The sequence below is a fragment of the Microtus ochrogaster genome, chromosome 17 (assembly GCF_000317375.1).
Source record: "Microtus ochrogaster isolate Prairie Vole_2 chromosome 17, MicOch1.0, whole genome shotgun sequence".
NCBI lineage: Eukaryota > Metazoa > Chordata > Mammalia > Rodentia > Cricetidae > Microtus > Microtus ochrogaster.
The window spans coordinates 29,766,650-29,773,982 of NC_022019.1; the positions used below are offsets into that span (position 1 = coordinate 29,766,650).

Genomic DNA, 7,333 nt, shown 5'->3' on the forward strand with positions numbered 1-7,333 from the left:
GAGGAGGAGGAGGAGGAGGAGGAGGAGGAGGAGGAGGAGGAAGATGCAGGGAGAAGGCTCTGCATTGTACCTCTGCCCAGAGATATTTCCCAAATAGCTCTCTAAGGAAGAAAGGGCAAATCTTAGAGGCAGGCTTCTCCCAGGAAAACACACAAGCCTTGAAAGAGTAAGTGTGTTTTCATCCCCTCTGTCAAATGGCCTTCAAGGAAAAGTGCTTTCGGTTGCATTTGCTGCAATTACAGAGTGACAAGCCGAGTTGAAAATAGCGGCTGAATTTGTCAGCCTCGGAGAGAGCCCGAGCCTTCATCGTTTATGCAAACCTCTCAGCGGAATGACAAGGAGAGCCTTCTGTCAGTTCGGAAGATCTGGGGAGGACATAAAAAGGGAGTAAGATGGGTTAGAATTTAGGAAGGCCTAGCACTGCACCAGTGAGCTGAGTTTCAAAGGCGTAGCCTTGCCAGTGGAACCCCTTCACTGGCTCACTCTTTGGTTTAAGAAGACCAGAGGAAATATGTCTGAAGTTAAACAGAGATGCTTTTACGGTGGGTAGATTAAACAGGAAGTCATCTAATAAAATCTCAGGACCATTTCAGAATGACTGAGTGAAAGTCTGCTTTTCAAACAGTTCTCAATGAGGGATACGTCTTCAGGACTTGGATTAGTTTATATAAAAACGCAGCGATGTAATTCTTCACTAAAATTTCCAAGTATGTGTGAGTGAAATATAGGAATAAATATGTTCTTCTGCCATGTAAGATTTATATTAATAGTAGCAAAGGAAAGGTAGCACAATCATGCTTATAAAAATGCAATCTCGCCTAAAAAACCTAAAAAGGAGTTTCATATTTTTTTTTAAATTAGAGTGAACTTCATAGAGTCCTTTGCAGTCATATTTATACTTGTAGGGTGAAATTGCCTTAGCTGCTGGCACTACTGCCTTTAGTCAGGCTGGAATTGATGGAAGCTCGTGTGTGGATCTCGGTGTGTAGAATAAAGGGTGTTTGAGAAGGTTTTTAAATTTAAGAACAAAAGTTGCTTCTACGTTTTTTTTTCTACATTTAATTACTGTGTATGTGTGTGTGTGTGTTTATGCAAGGCACGCATGTGGAGTTCAGAGGAAATCATGTGTGCATTGGGTCTCTCTTCCAGCACCTTGTGAGTCCCAGGAGTCAAGCTCGGGCTTGGTGGCCAGGGCCTTTACCCACTGAGCCGTCTTGCTGACCCTTAATAGTTACTTCATAATTTCTTCCCTTTAATCCCCATCAGCTGTCCTAACTTAAAACAATCCTTTATAGGTGAGATCTCCTGGGTTACTGGATGCCGGTTTGATGTGAAATTTAATATCTAAAACAAAATCCGTTGATTTAAAGAAACAGAAATATGAACTCCCCTATGGTTAGTTATATTTTAATGAAAAGTAGAAATAATGGCGATCTTACCTAGATTCATTTCAAATGCCTCTTTCATTTCTCCTTTATCTGCCTTAGTGTGCCGTAAGATAATTCTCCTGCCTTTCTTTCTCCTGTTTTGCTATGGCACTGGAAATCAGAGAGCAGAATATGTTCTTGCTAATATTTACTGAAATGTGCGATGTTAGTCTCACATGTGTTATACGAATTAGTCAGAAGTGCCGATCCCATTTTCTATACAGATACTCCCAAGGTGGCAGTGTCATGGTGTTCGTAAAGGCAGTAGTCAAATTCACTGAGGAAGTTGGTAGTCCGTCAAACACTGTTGTGTAAAAGCTTTTCTCTGGCAAACACCAGCAGCCCCTCACTCCCACATACCTACTCATCAAACCCTGTACTTCTCTGATGTGCCATTTCTGCTGTCTGTGTAAACTGTATAGAACTTCCATTCTGTTTTCCTGTAGTTATTATGTACTCATTCAAAATATTAACTGTGGCATGCTGTCAGCTGTCAGTCAAGCCAGAGTCAACTCAATGCTGGTTCTCACAATCTTAGCGTTGTCAAGACTCCATTGAAAAGGATAGAAATTGAGGATTCATTTGGTATCTGGATTGTGTCAGAGGAAAGGCAGTGCATGTCTAAGGTGAGGTGTTCTACACAATCGAGCAAGTGGAAACCCCAATGGTATCCCATCCTCTTCTGAAGCCCTGTGGATGTCATGTCGTTCTCCTTGAAAAAGAGCATCAGGAGTCTGTTCCAGACTCACTCTTTAGCCCGTCTGTGACAAGTTTCACTTAGAGCCCTTTAGAGAAGCAGCCCTCAGGATTATTACTAAGATATAGGGAAAATGAAAAACTCTGTTTTTTTTTTAAGGAAGTTTCATGTTTTTTAAAAGTTAGAAGTCTATTAGACCAAACTGAGCCTGCTTTAGAAGCATCGGTTTAACAGTGTAGCCACGGACTTGACCTGTATCCCAGCAGCCTGCAGTGTCTTCCAGGATAAAGCACAGACCGCATCTCCTTGGTGATCAGACAGAGTAAATCGGCGATGTGTGAGCACCCTAAGCTAGACAGTACCCCGGAGGAACATGAAGGTCGTTTCTATCCTGACGTAACTATCAGGAACAGCAGGACACGGTCCCCATTTGAGGCACTGAAGGTCTGCAGAGGCGCTTAGCCATCTGTTTCTTTGTAAGAACACACAGTTTGTCCCATTCAAGCTTCTGGATGGCACCTATGAGCAAAATTATTTTCTTTAAAAGAATAAGTGTTTACATTAATTTAAAAACTTTTTCAGGGAAAAGTTTGCATGTGGAACCCCTTTTAATAGCATTCTGTGGTTAATTTGAGTGTTGAGTGCTGACACCAGGAGTCTACAGGTAGGAACTGTTCTACCTGACAGAAGGCCATGCTTTGAGTTACACCTAGAGTATGAGTGTAGAAATCAGAGCTCAAAATACATTTAAGTTCTTCAGTAAATCTTGCATATACTTTAAAACCATGACTTTGTGTGATAGTCTCCTCCAAATATTGGATACCATTAGCGATTTTTTGACTATGAGAATAAAAGAGGGGTCTTAAAAACAAAAAAAAAAAAAAAAAAAACAAGAAGAAGCCACTGGTATAAGAAGAGAAAGATTGGTACAAGAGGCTATGATCTAGTTCATTCTAAGCTATGTTTTAATTGCCAAAATCATACGCAGAAAGTGCTTTTGTTCCAATCACATAGCCTAAATGTTTAGTTTAATCTCCTCAATATGACTTTAATTGCTTTAGTGTAATAACTCAAAACACTGTATTGAATATGTTAGACATACACACTTTTGCCTAAAGGGAATTTAATGTGGTTTATCATGATACAGATTAGGATAGTAGATGTTTAGGATACTAGATGTCTACTCAGCAAGGAGATCTACCTAGGCTCAAGGAAACTCTACCTGGTTAAGTACAGACTGAAATAGTAAGTATCATGGCATCAAGTTAGTCTATGTTATATAACTCATGTTGAATGGTAATAGCATCTATATATAGTCTTTCTGTTTCCAGGTATCTCTCAATGTTTCAGTAGGTCTGATGCAATCTATCTGTGCTTCTCAAAATACTTGAATGTCTTCACTTTTTTATATCTTTTGTAATTAAATATCAACAACTACTAACTTGAACCAATGGACTTTGTAAATAGAATTACTCTGATATAGACAAATATAGATGCAAATAGATATAGATTATAAACTAGATCTAAAGATCCAGACCATGACTTCTAATGGGGAAAATCAGAGGAGGAAGTCATAGTATCATTAGGCCTTGCACACTCAAAGAATTGATAACCAGTGTTAACAGACTTTCTAGACTTCGATTTTTTCCAGACTGAGCAGTTAATTCTAAGACAGGACAGGATTACTACCACAGCAGTGCCGGTCCAAGAGATTTGCTGTAGTGTCTCTTCTCTCATCCCTTCCTTCCATGTGTGTTTTCCTGGAGCCCGTCATCACTTTGGCTTTGGTGTAAGCATGTGGTAGAGTAGAAGCTAGGTATGGTCCTCTGCTTGACGAGAGCCATATTCAATAACATACACTCTTTAACGAAATAAATGGAAACAACTCAGGCAAGATAGAGACACTTGTGTATCCCTTTGTAGATCTGCTATTTTTAATGTAATCATGGGCAACTGAGTAATTTGAAAATCTTGTATCCCTGGCGGCAGCCAGAACAAATCAGATGACGAACCTAGAACTTCCACTGTGGCAGCTGCTACTATCCACTTGCAAACTAGCGCCTGCTGCAGAGAAACTGTGTTCGGTCAATTGATGGATGAGGGTTACAGAATACATTGAAATGTTGGTACACAAATGACTTCTCAGAACCTACAAAGTGAGCCGGGCGGTGGTGGCGCACGCCTTTAATCCCAGCACTTGGGAGGCAGAGGCAGGTGGATCTCTGTGAGTTCGAGACCAGCCTGGTCTACAAGAGCTAGTTCCAGGACAGGCTCCAAAACCACAGAGAAACCCTGTCTCGAAAAACCAAGCCCCCCCCCCCAAAAAAAAGAACCTACAAAGTGTAGTCTTCAATGTAAATCATATATACTCCTTTTTTTTTTTATTTGGGGGAAATGATGTTAGATTAAACCATATTTGAAATAGAAGATAGGCATTTATTGTGCACAGCAAACAAACACAGATTTTCTTTGATAATACAAGACTGTAGGATGGTTACCTTTTAGACAGATAGACCTGAGAGACTGTTTCAAGCACTTGCATAGAAAACTACTGTTTCAAAGACATTCTTGAGCATGAAATTCCATAATATAGAACTGGGTAAGAAGTTCTTTAGCCGCTGAGCATTTCACAGTAGGCTTTATGCGACCTTGTCTGATACACCCTGAAATAGCGTGTTTAAAAGCCCTGTAGGCCTGTAGCATAGAGAACGATCCCTCTCCGACTGAAGGACTACAACAACTTGAGAGGTATTGCTTTCCCCATCAGCCTTCAAGGCGTTCTCATCTCCACTCTGTGAAATTCAAGAATCTGTGCAACAATGTAGTCCAGGAACACAGATCTCAAGTTGAGGGACAAAGGCCAAGCAATTATTTACAACTCTAGTCTCGCTGTTAGTGAGCTTTTGTCTTCGTGCATTCCTAAGAACACCAAGAAAGACTTCTAAACAATGATAAGCCAGACACTGGTGGCGCACGCCTTCAATCCCAGCACTCAGGAGCCAGAGACAGGTGCATCTCTGTGAGGTTGAGGCCAGCTTGGTCTACAGAACAAGTTCCATGACAGCCAGGGAACACAGAGAATTACTGTTAGTAGAAACTTAATTGTCGCCTGACTCTTGGCCTTCCTTTTGCAGTTATTGAGAGATGGTTCTCATTTCTTGCAACCACTTATCAAATATTGTGTTCTCTCTGCAACACTGGACTAATTTATATGCAGTAGTATTACTCACCAGGGGCTTAAAACAGTAAAATAAAGAAACAGAAGAAGAAAATACTTGACTGGTACCCAGATACTTTCCTTTGTCTGCGTTTGTTATCAGTTGCCTAGGTTTTAAAGCAAGCAGTTTATTTCTGGCCTCTGCACGTGTGAGAGTGTCTCTCTGTGGTGCAATAGAGTTGATGCTGTTAAGGCATCAGAGTAAACAGGCTGCTTAGCAAATACAGAGCCAGGCATCCCTTGACCTTTGAGAGTGCACTACTGCTGATCTAGGAGTTAAAAACTTAAGGGACACACAGGTTGGTAATTTTCCTTCTAAATCAAGGAATTTTTCAATGGTTCAAAACAGACAATGGACATTAAACATAAAATTACTAGATGTTAAAGTTCAAGTTGTCATTCTAGGTGAGTGAATGTGTGATCTTTACGCCCATCCCAATTCTTATCTATCCACCTATTTCTGTTCCTTACACACTCAACTTCTATAAATTTAATGATTATAATTGTTGTTTCCTATTTATTAATTGATACCTAGTAGATAGTCTAAACTAGATTTTGAAGATAGATCATATTCATGAATCAATATATACACAAGTGTTTTTGCAATTATAGCATTTATAGGGAATGAGATATATCATTGGGAATGAGGCTCAATGAAATACCTTTATGCCTTATCAAGTTCACCAAGGAACCAACCAAAGAAGGATTTTGTTTGCAAGAGAGAGCAGAGATTACCAAAATTATATCAAGCAGTTAGCAAATTCCCTTTGTATTCTTTCATTTATCTTTGCCTATACTTCAGTTTTAATATTTTCTATAGACAAATAGTTTAATTGGTTTTGTCAACAGGCACTTGCTTTTAGCAAGTTACACTTGACTTTGGAAATATGTTGTCATTTTTTCCACTTTCAAAGTATAATGGAAGTACTTAGGCATTATCAGGAGAAAGTAAAATACTTGAAGACATGGGTGTGTATGTGTGTGTGTGTCTGTGTGTCTTTGTGTGTGCTCTTTAACGGTTGAATGAAACACATTCCCAAAGGGCAGCAAAAATAAAACACTACAAGCAGTAGTCCAGTAATACCCTTAGCAGTTTCAATTTTAGGTAATAATAGCACTGTGTGCTAATAGGAATTGTATCTTAGACACTAGAAAATAAGAAAGAGAAGTTGGAATAAGTAAGTAGATTGTTCTGGAAAACATTGCACCACATAACTGTTCACAAACAGCAAACTTACGGCAAGAACCAGCAAATGGTGCCTCTGGTGATGAATTGAGAAGAACAGAGATGAGGGGTCTCTGCTATTTCAATCACACTCAGACCCTTGTTGGTGGCTGTGATGGTCTGAATGAGAATAGCAGCTACAGGCTTATATGTCTGAGTATTTGATGCCCAGTTAGTGAACTGTTGAGTCAATCGGGAGGTGTGGACTAGTGGAAGGAGGTGTATCACTAGGGAAAGTCTTTGAAGTTTCAGAAGGCTGGGGTTCTTCCCAGTGTGCCCTCACTGTCTGCCTCCTCCTTTAATAGAGAGATGTGAGCTCTCAGTTTCTGCTGCCACCTTCTCTTTTCTTCCCCATCACGGACTCTTAACTGTCTGAAACTCTAAGCCAAATTCAGCCCTTTCTTTTATAAGTTGCTTTAATCATCGGGTTTTGTCACAGTAATAGAAAGGTAGCCAAGACGTCAGCTACCGTGAAGATCCTTATTTTGAGCCAAATATTCTATCCTTGTGTGCAGTGGCCATGCAATATCAAAATATCTCAGTGACAGTTGTGTTAACAGTGTCTCCGGGCTGCTTCTTTGCGTATGAATGCAACTCTTATAGAAATAAAATAGATATAAATATTGTAACTGTAATTCTTGCTTGATAACTGTTTTGTTATTTGTAATTTTGCTATGTTAAAGTTAAAGCCTTCCTTTAATTCTTGCTTGATAACTGTTTTGTTATTTGTAATTTTGCTATATTAAAGTTAAAGCCTTCCTTTTTTT

The 7,333-nt window shown here is 39.6% G+C and overlaps 1 protein-coding gene across 2 annotated transcripts in view; it reads left to right on the plus strand.

Annotated features, from left to right (window-relative positions):
- Window positions 1–7,333, plus strand: part of Gpc6 (glypican 6) — a 991,863-nt gene that overhangs the window by 660,005 nt on the left and 324,525 nt on the right. The window lies entirely within an intron of this gene.